Raw genomic sequence first — 19,048 nt, 5'->3', positions numbered from 1 at the left:
TGTACACACCAGCTGTCTATTGTTGTGAGTCACACATAGTGTGGCCAAGGCCATCCACAGGAGTGTTAGTTGTGGAAATAATGTTGTGCTGTACCTTCCTACTTGTGTTCTCCTGTGTGTTGTTGTGGGTCTGGATGTACTGTTGGTGGTGATGGCCATGTGGCTGTGGTCTGGGATGCCGCTGCTTGAGTTATTTTCTTTGGTGTGTGCAACATGGTCACTGTTGTTTACATTTGCTATAACTGTGTCATTGTTTGTTTCAGTTTATTTTATGGCTATGGCCACACACAGTTTGCCTCACCCAGACGCACGTTCTCAGGTTTTTGTTATGAGAAAGTAGGATTGGCCCCAAGTCCTCATTGAATGCCAGCAGGAATGTGGCATGTGATTTTCATGAGAAGTATGTTTGCACTTGCTGATTGCATGCACCTTCTCCCTGTGCCCTTTGGCCAACCAAGGCCAAGGGTGGTGCCTGTGGCTGAGGACGATGACCGTCCTACATAACAACTGGTATGTCATGCCATGTGGCAACAGTGTGCAGGACACATGCTGCCAGGATGATTTTACATACTACTGGTGGGGCATATAGCAATACACCTCAAGAGTGGTTAAGGGAGCAGAAATGTGACTTAAGCACCTTGAATGTGCCCTCTACTATCCCTGTAGTTGCTATATGTGTTGCTTTGTATCTTACCTCAGCTGGTGTTGCCAGATTCTTGAATGGCATGAGAAGGTATCTTGATATTGGGTAGGCCGTCTCTCCTGCAAATGTGTTGATGGTTGTTATTGTCATTTATTGTCATGGTCAGTTGTTCACTGTGTCACATGAGTGCATGCATGTGCATGCCAGTTGGTGCTCACCAAGGAGCCACCTGTTGCCAACTTTCCTGATTCCATGGTTCAGTAGAGTGGTTACTGGCAGTAGATGTAACTGTCATATGTTTTTCCAGGAAAATTGGTGTTGACTTGCATGATGACTCCTTTTGCATCACAGATGACCTGCACATTGATGGAATGCCAATGCATCCGGTTGTGGTAAGTGTCCTCTGTCAATTGGGGGGGGAGGGGCTAGCGCAACATGTGTACAATCAATTGCTCCGAGTACAGGTTGGTAAAGTGCAACTGCATAGAACTCTTGGCACACTCTCTGCCTTTTCTGCTGTGTGTGGCATGTTTATTTCCCTATGCACACACGCATGTGATGTTATGCAGGCCAACACCTGGTGGAGACAGCAGGATTGTGTGTCCTGAGATATGCCACCAACTATGGCAGTGGTGCACTGAAAGGAGCATGTGGCTATGAAATTGAATGCTGTCAGAATCTTTTCCAGGGCGTGAATGTATGAGAACAGGTGGTGGTGGAAGTAAGCTCTTCCTCCAACTCCCTGAGCAGGTCTAGTATGACATGGGATGAGAAACAGTGGTTTGCATATACCTGGTCACCTGGGATCCCAAAATGCATGGTGAGTGTTGTAAAAATCCAGGGTCTCTGCATTCTCCTCCTCCTTCTGTGCCCAACTACGATGGCTCCCAGTATTCCTGCATTCATTGTGGCTGACCGACATTGGAATGGTGTGCATTGCGTGCTTTATACATGTTGTTTTTTTGCACATTGTATGTACCTTGTACTTTGTGTGTACTATTATGTGGTGGTCAGATCAGGAGGTTTGTGGGTGAAGTTTCCCGACGTGATGTTGCACAGTGAAATACATCTCAGCTTTGGTAGACGTGGGGAAGATTCTACCTGGTTATGAGGTCCCAAACACCCCAGTACAAAGTGAGGGGAAAAGATATAGCATCCTGGTTGAATTGAATGACCCAATGCAGGGGAGAGGTAAAACAACTAGTGGGTGTGCCAAAACAAACTCGAAGTACGAAATTTGGGAGGTTAATGACCTGTTTACTTTTTCACCAGGTATTATACAGAATATTCCCACAACCAACCAGTTTAGTGTTCTTGAAAATGTGATTACTCTCCTCCCAGTGTCACAGAAGCAGCTGAAGTAGTGTCCCTGTTTCAGCTAGCAAGACACTTGGTACACACAATATTACGGCAATACTTCCCTAGGGGGAGCCCAACCTGGAAATCTCTATTGCATGTGTTGTACTCATTTGGGTCTTTTAATCAAGGACTTACAGACTGTTAATGAAGTTTTATATTGCAGGTTTAATAAACTAAAACTTGACATGGGGACACTTTGTGAAGCACAGTGGCTTATGACTGGTCTAGGACAGGATCATCCAAAATTACAATCCCCAATCACAGTTTCCATAAGATCCTCGGGCCAATCAATGAATGGAATTGTTATGTTATGGTTTAAGATATTTATAACGCACACTATCACCACCAGAGTGGTCCATTGGTGCTCTGGCGGATCTGAAAAGCAAGAGGGTAGGGTAAGTTAGTAGGTCTTAGCGGGAGAAGGCTCTGGAGAGCTGTGATGTGCTGTTGGCAGCTTTAGTAAGGTTTACACCATTCACTGAGTGTATGTGTGATTTTTTCGGTCGGCAGCTGTTGTGTGCTGTTGTGCAAGGCTATGTGTTAGGGGAGTTTTCCTAGTGTCCCACCTGGAGGTAAGACTTTTGTAAACTATCCCAGTGGTTTGTAGAGCCCCAACTCTCAGTATCAGTGTGTTCTAACTCAGGACCTTGGTAGAGTGGCAGAGCAGTCAGGCGTATATTAAGAGGAAGATGTGATCTGGAGGAAAGTACACTGAACCCAGTTTGACATGCACATAAAAGAAGCACTTACACTTATAATGTATATATAATTAAATATTTATTATATTTACCACTTTAAATACCTCATATATTTACACTAGAACACTTCAGAATACTTTAGGATATACTTCAAAGGACTCTTTCACTTTTTTGTTTGTTCGCAGTTATATTTATTGCAACGTTAGAAAGGGAAAATGCAATGCTATCATGTTATCAGTAATTACGCGCACATGCAGTTCTTAGCAGATTTACGGTATGACATTTACTCTGCAAACACATATAAAAAAGTAACTTGAAGGAAAAGAGTTACTTATAGAGGCAGCAGCCTCGTTTAAGGTTCTGGAGATGGTTTCTTTGTAGTCTTTTATGTCCAAAAATGCAACCCTAGCCAAAGGCAGTTCGGAGAGGGCTCAAAGTCTTGACAAGCAGCAGAATACGTAGAGTTCCTGTGGATTTCTTCAAGTCTTTAGTCTTTTAGCAGCAGCACGTCATAACTTACGATAGAGACCCTAAAACAGGACTGGATGAAGGGACACAAGCATCGGCTTGAGTTGGAGATAAGATGGGGTTGCCCTGGGCACCTCTATGTGCACATCAGTGCTGTGCAGTGACTTTCTGGAATCAGGTAAGCAATACCTTTTTCCCCACAGTACCTTAGGTTAGAAGAAAATGTTTGTGCTGGATGATCCGTGATGTTGAAGCTCTGAACCAGACCTCTGGATTCCTTGGCCTGATGAATAACGGCAGGACAATGGACGGGGTCTCTCAGCAGCAGTCTATAAGGAGGACCTGGGGCATGACTTTTAGAAACTTCACTCTGCGGTTTTGGTGCATTTTCTGCAGCACCAACAAAGGACGTGATTCGCCCGGTCAATCTTCTTTGCTTCCTTCAGCCCCCTTCTCTGATGAGGGGGTCTGGGCAAGTTGGATCAGATATCTGAAGTGTCCTTAAGGGCTCAGCAAAGATTTGGAAGGATTCAGCCTTTCCACTCGAAATCGGCAGCAGGTCTCCTGGTATAGGGGTTCCGCAGCTCGGGAAATTCCTAGGACCTCGGGAGATAGCTCAATTCAAAGTTTGTCTTGGGACTGTTTTGTTTGTTTGTTTGTTTATTTGTTTATTTTATTTATATAGCGCTCCAGACCCGAGGGTAAGAGGGCACTTAAGGAAAGGTTACAAGGCTAAATAAAAGTTACAATGATACATTTGTAAAGTTATGTACAGTATATACAGTCAGAGGTAATTGGAACATCCAGTTGCAACCTTTATGCATGTATAATATATACAGTTAGATATGGGCTGAATAAAGCTAGGGTTGGTTTTTGTTCAGTAACCATCCAATGGCAAGTTTCCTGAATGGTTGGATGGATTTGGTCAGTTTGATGTTCAGAGGCAGGGTGTTCCAGAGTTGAGCGGCGAGGACCATGAAGCTCGAGCCGCCGGCTCTTTTAGAGGTGAATCTGGGCACTGTAAGGCATAGCGTGTTGGAGGATCTGGTAACTCTGGTGGCTGGCTTCATGGTGAATTTGCTAGTGAGGTAGGGAGGTGCTAGGTGGTTAAGGTCTTTGTAGGTAAGGCAAAGGGTTTTTAAGTCAATTTTTTGTTGAATGGAGAGCCATTTGCATGAAATTCTAGTGGCTGACATGTGCTCACGTCTAGAAAAGTTTAGTGCGGCTCGTAGCACATTATTTTGGAGAACCTGGAGTTTATTGATGATAGATTGGTTGGCACCTAGTTAGAGGCTGTTGCAATAGTCTAACTTGGATTGTATGAGCATCCTAGCCAGCGAGAGGCAGCTGTTGGTGGATAAAAAAGGTCTGCAGGCTCTAATTAGTTTCCCGGTGTAGGCGGTGGCTGAAGCGGTAGTGTTTACTTGTTTAGTGAAGTTGGTATTGGTGTCAAGATAAAGGCCAAGGGTTTTCACATTTTTAGCGATGGGTATAGTGTTGCCATCGATAATGATGTTGGTGTAGTCCGGGCTAAGTTTCTGTAGGTTATTAGGTGATCCAACAAGGAGAAGTTCAGTCTTCTCATCATTCAAGCATAGGCCAAGTGTAGCCATCCATGCCTGAATAATGGAGAATATTCTGTTAATCGTAGTGATGTCAGTACTGTAGTTACCAGAGATGGTGAGGAGTATCTGAGTGTCATCTGCGTAGTTGGTGTAGGTGACACCCAGATGGTCCAGTTTGTCAAAGAGAGGCTTTGTAAAGATGTTATATAGGGTGGGGGAAACACAGGATCCCTGTGGGATGCCACAAGTGATTGGGATAGGGTCTGCTGCTGCTATGGATGAGAAAACCCTCATGGTTCTGTTGGCCAAAAAGGATTGTATCCACATGACAGAAGTGGAGGAGAAATGGGCAGCGGAAGAGAGGTGGTTACAGAGTATTTCATGGTCGACCATGTCGAAGCCTGCTGAGAGGTCTAAGAGGAGAAGTATGGCAGCCTTGCCTTTGTCTTTAATGTCATCAATCTGACTTTTGAGGTCAACAAGGGTGGTTTCTGTTCCATGTTGAGGTTGAAAGCCGGATTGATGCAGTCCTAACAGTTGGTTGGTTTCTAAGTAATCCTGAATTTGCAAGTAGGAACCGTAGTGATAGGCCTGTAACTAGTGGGAATAGCTGGGTCTAATGATTGTTTTTTTAGAAGAGGGAGAACCCATGATTGATTCAGGTTATTGGGTACTGAGCTGGTGCTGGTGGAGAAGGATAGGTTTATTAGCTTAGATATGAAAGGGGATAGGTCTCTTGCCGCATCTTTGATGATCTGGGTGGGTCAGCTGTCCCCTTTGCAATTAGACGGTTTGAGGGAAGTTATAGTTTTTTGGACTTTTAGTATGGTTACCTTTTAGAATGTGAAGCCCGTGGTGGTATTGGTGGCGGTAGGAATGCTCAGGGTAGAGGGGTTACTGTTGGAGAGTTGAAGTCACTTGGCCTTAATTTTAGATTGGAGGCCAGTAATTTTGTTAGCAAGGGCATTTTGTATACTGGTGCACCAAGGTTTGTCTTTTCACAGACGTATCTGTTGGAGGGTTGGGATTTTCTAACTCCTTTAGGATGGTAAAGAGTTCTTTGGTACAGGATCCTGCATTGTTTATTCTGACGTTATAGGCTTCCTTCTTGGTACGGATTATCTCTTTTTTGTAGAGGGAGGAAATGGTAATGAGGTTGGATTTGTTTTCAGCTGATGGGGTTGTTTTCCATAAGGTTTCCAATTTGGCTTTCTTTTTTTTTTTTAAAGTAAATTGAGTTCAGTTGTGTACCAAGAATTCAGATGAGCTCTAGGTTTGGCTTTGCGTAACTTTAGTGGGGCAACAGTGTCAATGGCATTGGTCATGGCGTTATTGTAGGTGCTGACTAGGAGGTTGAGGTCAGTAGTGGCAGGGATTGTGTTGAGGAAAGGGAAGGAGTCATCCTCTTTGGAGCTGCTCTGTTGCACATAAAATGGGGTCAGGGTGGCAGTGGTTGATTCACAGTGTTGCAAAGGATCTGCAGGCATCTCTGGTTGTCTTCTTCTTCTGTTACTTCATTTTCCATTGGTTCACTTGCTTTTCACTCCAGAACCCTCACCTTTCATACAATTTGAGCACACACTCCTCTGCAATCTCTCTCTGCATTTTACAGAAAGGGGTGTTTGGCTGTCCAATCAGGGCAGCCAGACCCCCTGTGGGAGCTGGTCCTATTCAGACACTCTGGCAGATGAAGGACAGGGGGTGGAAAACTCCTCCCCCATATCCTGCCTGCCGAGACACTCTGGAGCCAAGTCAGGGGAACCCAAGTGTTCCTGCCAAAGGCAAAACACACACACTGACCTCCCCCTCCCAGAATGGTAGAAGAAGGGCTGACAAAGAACAACCACCGAGGCTATGGACATAGCCTGTGGTACAGAAACTACACACTAGTTGGTTGAATACATCCACTGCCACCAGCCATAACTAGGAGATTGTCTATGTGCCAAAAAAGTCACAGGAGCAAAGAGAAGGAGGACACTAGGTATCATTTTGGCACTCCACATAAGGTGTTGTGTGCCAATCTCTCAGACTATACAGTTTTGGGAGAGATACTAAGTATCACTATATCATTAAGAACAGTAGGTACTTGTGGATATAGGAAAATAATCTTAAAGGAAGTCCCTAAGGGTCCCTGGAAACACTGCACATAAGGAGCTGTGTGCTGCAATAGAAAAATACAAATGCCTTTAAGCAGACAGATTCCATAGTACAGATAGGATACAAAGAATACCATTCAAAAAGACAGAGCCCACAAGAATGAATGATTGGAAAAAACCTTCACTCATTCAAGATTTAAAGAAAAAGATCCAGAAGTCCTGCAACAAGTGCTGCGGGTCTTACTAGGAGAGGGGATGAAGCATGCAAATGATAAATCTCCCTAATACCCATCCCCCCAGACTAGGGACAGGAGGATCTAACCCACTACTGTATGGCTCTCTTGATCCAGTTGGTCATATGTTCTGGAGAGACCATCAGCATTCTTTTGTTGGGTACCAGACCTGCACTCAATTTTGAAGTCAAAACTTTGTAGACTCATGGACCACCTGGACAATTGTGGGGTTTCTCCTTTCATCTGCATTAACCACCTTAAGGGTTGCTGGTCAGTTTGAATCCTGAAAGTAGTTCCATAGAGGTATGGTCTGAATTTCCTCAGGGCCCACACAATAGAACAACATTCACATTCAATGGTTGCCCACCTTTTTCCCTATCTTTTAATTTTCTACTAATAAAGCAGATGGGATGCTCCCTGCTTTTGCTATCAAATTGTCTCATGACTGCTCCTATACCTGTATTGGAAGCATGAGTCTGGACTAAGAAGGCCTGAGTGTAATCTGGAGCTCTCACCACTGGAGATTTACAGAGGGCATCTTTCAGTCCTTGGAAGTCTTCATTCCACTTTAACTTTTTTAGTGTACTTGGGAGAGGATATGGTATTCAGAGGAGAAGCTATGGTTGCATAGTTCCCAATGAAGATCTTGAACCAGGAGAGGGGATGAAGCATAAACACTATGTGTGGTTTCTTTCATTGTTGCGATGTGGTGAAGTGTGTGCGGTATGTTGTACAGTATGTATGTGTTGTGTTTTAGAATTTGAGAGGTGAGAGCAGAGGGATCCGATTGTTAGTTGAGTTTGCTTAGTCATGGCCCTCCATCATGCCTCCTACTATGATACACGTCCCTGCTAGTCTTGCACATTGTGGTGCTCTATGGGGCACGGAAGGGTCTCCCTCCTTTATTCTGTGTACAGTTCAGGGTTGTCTGCAGGGCTATCTAGAGTCAGTGCCCATCCATGCCCCCTCCACCTAGTGTCCTGGGTGGTATATTTCTGCACCGTTCTGCCCTTTGGCTTATGCTGGTGACCTGCCATCTCTTTCCTCTGACCCTTTGGGGTGCCTCTGAATGGGGGCTTAGTGGGACCTTTTCCCTGTGCTCTTGATCTACCCGGTCCCTTTGTTCATCTGTCTGTTGTTCAACCTGGGGAGCTCCCATCTTCCTCATTAGACTCTGTTTGGGCACTCGATTCAGGACCCAGATCTCCCTCCCACTCTGAAAGTCTCTCCAATACCCTGCACTTGTTGTGGGATGCTTTAATCCTCCGTCTTGTGAGGTGTGTGTTCTTTCCAAGGGCTCTGGATGTTGTTCATATGTTTTCTTCCATTTCTGTGATGAACAGCCAGCTTTTTAGGGGTTTACTGAATTTTAGATGGTCCTTCGTGTTTTGAATTTCTCGTGAAGGTTATAAAAGTTATAAAGAATTTCATATGAATGTTATAAAGCTTCATGAGACAAGCCATCCACCGAAGAGGCCTATTCCATCCCCACTTGCCATGAGCAAATCCAATACCCATTTTCTTCCTTTATTCAAACAGGCAAGCCTTGTTTTTTTCCTGTGTATTGTTCCTAAATTGATAACTAAATACCCAGAGCGAAGGGATAGCTTGAAAAACAGGGTGGCCCATTTTGGAAGAACTCGACTTATGGGATGTGCCCCCCCTGGATGACACAATACGAGTAGACCAAAGCCATTTTGCTTCTACTATAGATTACTGGAGGACTGCTGGTGTCGTGGCCATCACAGAATCCCCAGTAAAGGCAATATACTGGAAAATAGCTGGCGTATGCAGGCATCTCACAGATTAATCCTGGCTGTCCTTAGTACGTGAGCATCAAATCATTGGCCTGCAGGATACATGTGCTCTCGTAGCACGAAGTATCCAAGGATTTGCAACCTACGCCATCCCGCAGTCCTGGGTAACGGGGGCAGGCCAAGTGGAGGGCTAGTCTTTTGGATTGACCCATCAATATTTAGATCAATTCAAGTGGTAAAAACCAACCACAAATCTTTATGGAATTTCACTAAATTTTCCCCGATGGTACAAGTCTTTTCTGAGGAACAGGAACAGGACAGAGTGTGAGGCATAGGCGAGCTGATGGCTGCATCACCAAAAAGGAAGTATAAGAACTCAGAGGCTGTGCCCGTTTTCAAGAATGGAGATGGATGTGATCCAGCAAATTATAGACCTATCTCCCTTCTTGATGCTGGCGGTACGATCTTTGCTAGCACACTCATGTGGCACCTTGAGGCATGGGTGGGGGAGGTTAGAGTCTTGGGCCATCTTCAGACAGGTTTCCAGAGGGGAGTGATTACTGTGGGTCAGTGCCTAGGACTACTCCTCCTATGTGATCAATATGAACCCCTTAGGAGTATGCCTATTTAATCTTTCTTCGTTGACTTAAGAACAGCGTTCAACACAGTCCCTAGATCTAGGCTGTGGGCTATCCTGGCAGACATGGGCACCCTGAACAAACTGTTGAATGCCATCATGGCTTTGCATGTGGACAATGGGGCAAAGATTTGCTGGGGACTGGCCAAAGCATTGTCTGCATCTATTAAAATTGTAATGGGGTTTCGGCAGGCTGCATCCTGCCCCCCTTGCTGTTCTGTCTTTTTATAAATGGTGTGATGAATGACTTGTTGAGGGTGTCCACTAGTGCGCCCTTACTGGGAAATGACAGGATTCCTGTTCTTATGTATGCAGACGACAACGTCCTTCTTTCTTTAACACCAGTGGTACTGCGCCACCAGCTGAACATTTTTGAGGGTTTTTGCAATGAGACTGGTCTTTCCTTAAATACCGAAAAGACCAAGGCCATAGTGCTCAAGGGGAGAAAGATGAGAAATCAATCCAAACTTAGACATTTTTGGGGGGAAGACCCAATTTAACAAGTCCAAGCTTACGATTAACTGGGTATATGAATTAAAGATGATTGTTCATGGACTGATCAATTGAGTAAAGCAGCACTGGTGCTTGCTAGGTATAGTGGCACTCTAGCTGAGATCAACAGGGATCACAGGGGCATGGGAGTAATCTTAGAGGCATACAAAGACCAGCCTAGGCAGGCAGCGCTCTTTGGTGCAGAGCTGTGGGGCTGCTCATACAATTTGCCCTTGGCCCCAATTGAAAACAAGTTCCTAAAGAACGTGCTTGGCTTACCGACTTGTGCAACGAACCTCCCTGGTAGATTAGAGCTTTGGTTTTTACTGAGGGCTTTGAGAAGAAGTGCATTTACTGGTTGATCTAGGGAGGTTCGTCTGGCCTGTCTTTTACTCATTTGCCTTCTGATATGACCTACACCACTATTTAGCCTAATTAAGATAAAGCAGTAATGGGGGCTAAGTGGTAGATGAACTTCGACTGGCGGCAAGTTGGAATCCAGATCCCCTATATGTCCATAAACTACTAAGAGTGAGTGTATATATGCATTTGTCAATTTACAATTAGTCCTGCATGTTAATAATGCCTTGATGTCTTTTCGTGTTTGTATTGTCTCGTATTATATTATTGATTTTTATGGTAATTTTTTTAATCAAAATAAAGTACAAACGAACAAACGAAATCCATAAATTCGGTTTTGCTCGCTCTTGAATGGATGTATTGTTTCTCTGCGCGACCCGTCCCTCAACACGCCCATGTTATTCCTCATTCTGGTTGGGGAATGGGGAATGTGCATAAAATATGTCTCTTTTGAAATTCATTCTATATTTTTAAATTAATGAATGGCCTAGTGCCCAAGCCCAAAGGAGGATACCTCCATCGCCTACTGCTCTCCTTAATCGCCCCCTACTTTACCACCCTAATCAAACTCTCTGTCCTGCACCCAACCCATGCATCTGTTTGTTTCCTATAATTTTCCTATCTACTCCACCAGTGGAACCCCCAGGCAACGATATGAAAATATTACAAACACCTTACTTTCTAGGCCGCCTGCAAAGCCGTCTCTCCCCTGAAGGGGCTCCTACCCTATCCCATCACAGTATGCCGCCACTCTGAACCATCACCCCCTCCGCTCATGAAGGGTACACATATTGACAACCCATTGTACTAATGTGGACTCAATAAGGTTTTCTTATGAACGTGTTTCTTCTTGTCGAAACATTACAGCTATGCATTAAATGTAATACACACCAAACATTCAAGGAATAATGAGATACATGTGTTGTTTATAAGTGATTGTCGGCAAAATGAACTGATGCATCGAGGCCCGCTCATGAACATATGAACACAGTAGTTTATCCCATGGATGCGTTTCAGTAAAATGTTTTGGTTTGTCTTACAATGTTGGGACATTGTGGCATCTCCCCTGTCCCACCCACACGCAGATCATTATTGTCCTTATCTATTCTGTTAACAAACATTTCTGATGGAAATAGAACTTGTGGAGAGCAGCGTCTGAAATGCGCATATTCACAAATCATATTATAGTTTCTATCACACCGTCCTTACCACATTATTTTAATTTGTTATTGAAAACAGTGTTTGAAATAATCTTATATTGTCCTCTGATTAAACCTACAGAATCCTTCATATCTCCTCTGAAAAGTCAATTTGAGCATGCACGTGATGGCTGAATTTTGCTTGAATATATCACATCAGCGCAGGAAGAGCCTTAATGCAACCTGACAAGATGCAATGCGGTTGTCACCCTGAATAAATGATGCATGAAACTGGCATTTTTAATCAGCTACAGCTCTCGACAGAGCACAGTCCGAGTGGCACACATTCACTGTTCGCTTGCTGATTCATGAATGTGAAGACAGTTGGTCGTGATTAATGTCCAGAGCATGCATTTTGCATTAGTCCTGCCTTTCAGGAACTAATGTACCAGCATAACGTGTCGAATGAATACATGTATGTCTTAGTAGTTGCTCACCTGCTGCGGGCTACACGAACTATAGGATGTTGGAATGATGTCTTGCTGATATTTTGCTACCCTGAACAATTTGCAACAAACCATTCGATTGAAAAATATTTCACACAACTTGTTTAATATGTATGTGTCAGGTCGAATGTGAATTATGCCAATTACTTGCCACAAGAAGTTGTGCAAAGTGGTGTTTGATAGCAGATTAATTTAGACAAGGATTGGTAAATTCTGCACAAACAAGGGGGGTTCTGGGAGGTTCTCTACTATCAGCCTATATCCTGGGTTAGAGTCTCAACCAGAGTCTTTAGCTCACCCTCCTTTCACAGAAGAGAAATTTCCAACACATATCAGTCTTTGTCCTGACCTGCACCGAAATGCCTGGCAATTCTCTTCTGAACAAGAGTACCAAAAGAAACCCCAGACATGTGTTTCGGCCTGGTTGGGCCTCGTTAGTGAGGTGGAGCTGTGCCTCTCTAAGAACAGTAAGCAAGGATTCCACGTCTGGATTACCCTCGTAATTTAGGGTGAAAACCCAAAGCTACTTAATATGCAGAAACAAGGTGGGTTCTGGGAGTTTCTCTACTATCGGCCTATATCCTGGGTTAAAGTCTCAACCATAGTCTTTTGCTTAAACTCCTTTCACAGAAGAGACATTTCCACTACATATCATTCTTTGTCCTGCCCAAGGGCAGTCCAGCACCGAAATGCCTGACAATTTTCTTCTGAACAAGAGTACTAACAGCAACCCCAGACACATGTTTTGACCTGATTGGGCCTCATCAGTGAGGTGAAGTTCTGCCTCTCTAAGAACAGTAAGCATGGGTTCCACGTCTGGATTACCCTCGTAATTTAGGGTGAAAACCCAAAACTACTTAATGTGCACAAACAAGGGGGGTTCTGGGAGTTTCTCTCCTACCTGGGTTAGAGTTTCAACCAGAGCCTTTAGCTCAACATCCTTTCTGCAACCAACGCCCCATTCGTCTGCAATGTGTATTCCATTCATTTTCTGCAAACCATATGCTCCTTTAACATTAGTGATTGATGTTTGTTTGAGAGTTATCGCACAGGCGTAACATCATGACTACATTTAATAGCATGAATCAGCAATTTGCATAGTCAACCGACACAACTATATGAGATAGACACAGACATGCTGACACACACACAAACACACACACACACTTCCCACCATATTCTATGTGCACAGCCAGTGCCGGCCCCAGGTCTGCCACGAAACCTGCTCGAAATGTGTGCACCCCTAAGCCCTGCCAGCCCACCACCCACAGCCCACCATGAATGCATAACAGCAGGGGGCTCCGTTCTGTTGTTCAGCTGATACTAGAGCAAGTACATGAATTCCTTATAATGGATGGGTGGAACGTAATACACTTTAATGCTTGTGGCCTGATTTACAAAGCCTCGGGCTCTTGCCTAATCTCATGAATGAGTTCTTCATTTTGTGGATACATATGATCATTACAGAATCTGGATGGGAAAAAAAAAACATGAATTCTGCTAAACAATATTTTAAGCAGTTTAATGCAATACATGTTCATTTATTTATGGTTTAAAACAAGAGATAACATGCAGATACATGTTTGGTTTTCTATGTTAAAATCCAGCACAGTGTAGACAATACACTATCATAAAGAGTTTCTTCTCAATGCCACAGAAAGTGGTTTCGGAATATAAGAATCTGAAAATCTAGTCATGGTTTCAATGCTTCAGTGTCAGCTAGAATTCTCTTTTATGTTGGCTCAGGAATGAGGCATTGTGTAATCACACAACTTTAACTTTTAACTTTAACATATTTCTAACGCACATCTGGGTTCCCGGAAGCTCAAGGACGCAACAAACAAACATATAATCTGAACAGGTATAGAGAGCGAGACCAGCCAGTCTAGGAAAAAGTCAGAAAAATATAAAAATAACAAGGTCTTAAGTTTTTTCCTGAATAGGGCTGTAGAGCTCAATTCTCTAATGTCAGGAGGGATGGCATTCCAGGCCCTGGCGGCTGCCATATAAAAAGCACTTTTGGAGGTCTGAGTCAGAGTGCATATAGCGATTTTAAGTTGATTGGTATTATTAGATCAAAGGTTCCTCATGTTGGCTTTATCGATCAGGGATTCCTTCAAATATGCGGGACTAGAGCCCCCCATGCATTTATGTGTGATCATCATAAGGCGGAATTCAATCCTGGCCTCATTGGGGAGCCAGTGTAGATCATGCCTAGCATTAGACACATGGTCCCTCCTACCAAGACCAGTAATAACCCGTACGGCACTATTCTGTATGACTTGTAGCCGAACACAATCTGATTTATTAAGTCCTGCCAGAAGGTTGCTACAGAAGTCATTTTTTGAGCAGATGATAGTTCTGCCCACAGTTTCACAGTTGACTCTAGAGATATAGGTGTCAAGCTGGACAAGCAGCTTATTTCAGTAGGCTGTGGAAGAGACCAGGCTTCTTACTTGAGCATGGATGGTCAGATTCTGATCTAAATGAATCCCTAGTTTTTTAACTTTAGTCTTGGTTTCAAGGCCACAGCCTGCTAGCATGAAGGTCTTATATTCAGGTCCTAGTTTGACCACTCTTGTTTCTGTATCCACTACCATAAGTTCAGGTTTTTCCTCATTGAGCGCTAGGCCATTCTCCGCCATACAAATTTGAATCAGGTCATATGTTTTATTTATATTTTTAGCGTCTGCCTAAAAATTGCCAGAGAGTGGGATGATACTCCGCGTATCATCCACATCCACATCGTTGGTAAATCCGATACTTTGCTCTTCAAGCAGCTCAAAAAAAGGAACCGTGAAAATATTGAAGAGGGCGGGCGACAGGCATGCTCCCTGTGGGACTCCATAGTGCAGTGGAGGTGGCAAGGCCTCTGCCCCCTCAGTACAAACTCTCCAGGGTCTATTGCTGAGAAAAGATTGAATCCATCCTGCAGCCTGGTCTGAGAAAGCGGCCACTTTTTTGAGCGTGGAAGCTTAAAGAGCATGATCTACCAAGTTGAAAGCCTCAGACAGATCCAGCACCATAAGTAGTGTGGTCTGTCCGTCATCTATACTCTGTAGCAGTCGTGATTTTAAATCAAGTAGTGCAGTTTTGGTGTCAATTCCTTTCCTGAAGCCTGACTGCCAGTTCTTTAGAATTGTGTGTCTGCTCAAGTATCCTGAAAGCTGTATATAAGCCACGCAATCCAACATTTTCAGAAAGAAAGGTGTATTAGTGATAGGCTGGTAGTTGACCGAAGTCAGAGGGCATAATCCTGGCTTTTTTAAAAGAGGTGTGACCCAGGACTTTTTGAGTGTATCCGGCACATGGCTATCCCTGAAGGAGGCATTAACAAATGTGCAGACTCCCAGTTGTGGTAGGGGCACAAGCATTGATAGTTATGGCGCGGCATACATCCCCTTTACAGCTTGTGGGTTTGAGATTGGCATTGATAAGGGCCAGCTCATCTTCCTAGAGTGGTTTAAAGTTAAATATAGGCTTTCACACGGTCTGAATAGGAGTATTTTGAATATTTACTTTTGAAAACAAAATATCTTTGTTGTGTGGAATAGTCTTTTTGATGCGGTCCAATTTCCCTAGCATAGCTTCTTGGATGGAAGTACACCACTCAGCATTCTGGTGGGTGCGTCGAGGTTACTGGGACAAGGGGTTTCCAATTCCTTTAGAATTTGTGTTTTATTTATTTATTTCCTTTGATCAGGGTCACATAGTTCTTATCTTAATTTCATGTGATGTTTGCATATTACTTAGAAAAGCTGTGATGGTCTGTTTCTATTATTATATTTTTCTTCACGTCATTACGTATCAGATATGATATCATGATGCTACCCAAAAACACATTTTTTAGCATCTGTAACTTTACCTACTGTCTATCATTTTTTCACATCATCACACATTATACTGTTGTTGTCATGATGTTATCCAGAAGCCTTTTTGAAGGTCTGTCTGTAGCTGTATATATTCGGGCGCACAGTAAACTTGGTTCACTTCATAGCTTGAATCACGTATCGCGATCAGCTATGCAGTTACGTTGAAGAAGTAAGCACACTAGAGCAATAGAGTGCATTTAGAACGCTCACTCTGAGCCGTACATAATCACTTGAGTGTACTTAGCCTTTGTACTTCATACCTTTCCTATTTAGGTTTACATATGCTTTTCCTAAGCATCCCGAAACCTGCACACACATTTTTGCAGCCATGACTAAGGGCCTCATTACACGGTAGGCGGTGGACCAAGGTGCTATTAGCACCTTGGTCCATGCCGGTAAAATACCGGCACCGCCTTGGCGGAAAGGGGATTTACCGCCCCATTCCAAGGTTGGAGGGGCGGTAAATCCCCTTTCCGCCATTGCACTTCCCCATTCCCATTTCTGCCCCATAGGGCTCTATGGAAATGGGGAAGGCGCTAATTACGGCACCGCAATTTTGCGGTGCCGTAATTAGCTCCGAGGTCCCTTAGCGGGTTGGATATTAACGCCTGCAAGAAGCAGGCGTTAAATCCTCCAACCCGCAAAGGGACCTCGTAGTACGGCGGTAAGGGTTAACGGTCACCGTTGCCATTAACGGTGACCGTTAACCCTTACCGCCGTCCGTGTAATGAGGCCCTAAGACTTTAGAATTGTTCTGAAAAAGACATTCCGGTATGTTTTTGAGGTTCATTTATCTGGTAAGTTATTTAGCCGGTAAGATAGCTCAGTGGGTTGAGCGCTTGCTGCTGAGATCTGAGGGTGATCTGCAGGTTCGAATCCCAGCAAAGCCAACTCAGCTTTTCATCCTTCCGAGTTCGATAAATGAGTACCACTTTCAGTTGGGTGATATTGTATGTAAATGCGTGCTCTGTAAAGTGCTTTGGATTAAGGCGCTATATAAATAACACATCATTATCTTTTGTTCAATTTATGATGCTGCTTTATCTTAAATATTTTACACAGGACCTGCCTTGACGTATTCATCATTGCAAGACGTGTCCCGTGTTGATTAGTGTTTTTTTTTTCTTTTATGTAACAGGACAGGTACAGTTTCTATACTTGTATGACTTATTATAAGAGACACAGAGGAAGCTGGCAATTACTCAATCTTACCTTTAAAGCCACATGGCCATCCATCACCAAGCAAGGCAGAGCAGTCCCTCATCAGCTCTGCCACATCAGCATCAACTGCCAAGGAATAGGTGTGCGCCACGTTTATCAGATTGAGGTCAACCAGATACATCAGAGAGAGTGGCTTGCTCAAGGGTGTATTGCGATGACTAATCCAATTGGTGGCCTCCTCAAAAAGACATGAAGAACAGACTTTAGTCGGCAGCTGTTAATGACAGTGTTAACTATTCCCCATCTAAAGCTCGGTTACGAGTGTTGCAGTATCTGTAATGGCATTGCACGGCTTACACATCCTTTCAAACTTGTGGAAAATAGAGAGCCTTGCGGTGGCCACTGAGGTATGTATGTTGTGCAGTGGCACGTTTGTGTTCACCTGCAAATGGCACAGTGCATTTTTGGCAAGGTAATCTTGATTTAAATTGGTGCTTGTCTTCTGGGCAATACTGCAAATATGTTCACTGGCTCACATTTGCTGAGACCATTGGATACCTTTTTGTCATGAAAACAAGGACATAACTGCTGCAATAAAGCCCAACAGCAAACGTTGAAGATGCTGGTAGAGTTTTGAATGCCCCATAATGATGTGATGTGATGTGATTTCTTAGCTTTGAGAGGAAGACTATTTCTCAGTGAGAATATGCACAGGGGACGGTGGGGGGGGGCTTCTATTAATACCACACTCCCTTCTGGTTCAGTGGTTACATTCTTTTGTTCCTCCTCAGTATTTCCAGCAGCAATCCAGGTTTCCTTATAGTTTCTGACAAATCAGACAATGGGCCTCATTGCGAGTTCGGCGGTAGGGGGTTAACGGCACCGGTAAGGATGCCGGTGCCGTTAACCTCCTACTGCCGCATTCCGAGGTCCCTTAGCGGGTCCCACTAAGGCCGGCTGGTTTTACCAGCCACCCTTAGCTGGAGCCGCTAAGGGACCAGGGAGCTAATAACGGGCCCGCTATTTGCGGGCCGGTTATTAGCTCCTTCCCCATTCCCATTGAGCCCTATGGGGGCTCGAATGGGAATGGGTAATGGTTTTCAGAATGGGGACTTACCGGGCCCTCCAAGGTTGGATTGACCCGGTAAATCCCCATTCCGACTACCCTGACACGACTTTGGAGGCAGCCATGGTGCTAATAGCACCATAACTGCCTCCAAACTCGTAATGAGGCCCAATTTGTCATTATCATCATTCATCTTAAAACAATCATTATATTCTGAGTTTCAAGTGGGTAGGGAATATATAGACCTGGGATAATCAATTACCCCCCCCCCCCACTATTCCACTATTCTTTGGGCCTCATTACGAGTGTGTCAGTGCAGTAATAATGTGCCGGTATTACCGCATACCAGCATGTTTCCGTACCGGCACACTTCAAGTTTGCAGGTAATTGGTGGATCTACCTCCGCCACCCCACCAGCAAAGAAACCGATGGTATTACCGGCCCGGTAATACTGGTGCTGGTAATACTGGCAAATACCCCTTGGAGTCCTATGGGACTCCATAGAATGGGGATTTAACAGTGTTTCCGCCACTTGGGATCTGCCGGTAATTATGGTAGACATAATGGTTGAAACTGTATTATAGTTTGTGGTATCCTACCGATAATAATGGCGGGGTACCAACAAACCTTTCTTCCATGCCCACCTCTCTATTGTGAGCCTCCGATGGTGGACGGAACTGAAAACGCAAATTCCTCTGACAGTATTGTGAATGTTGATCACCATGGTAAAATAATGGTGCATTTGCTTGTCTGCTTCATGACCCCCAAAGTGACTTGTCCACTGCCCCTGTGGAAATTGTGTTGGCTAATACATCCTCTCACTTCACAAGAGAGGCACTGACATGTTTGTCACCAGCATCCCCAAACCTCAACTGCTCCCTCCCAGTAAAATCAGGTGAGAATTTCTTTCTGACAAGCTGCCCTCAGTGTTTCCTCTGTTCCCCCACTCCTCCTCCCAGGTGTCACCTGAATGCAGGACTCATTCCCTTGCTTCAA

The sequence above is a fragment of the Ambystoma mexicanum genome, chromosome 7p (genome assembly GCF_040938575.1).
Source record: "Ambystoma mexicanum isolate Mex_15411 chromosome 7p, UKY_AmexF1_1, whole genome shotgun sequence".
Taxonomy (NCBI): Eukaryota; Metazoa; Chordata; class Amphibia; order Caudata; family Ambystomatidae; genus Ambystoma; species Ambystoma mexicanum.
The sequence above is the reverse complement of the archived record's forward strand: the minus strand, read 5'-3'. Positions refer to the sequence as shown.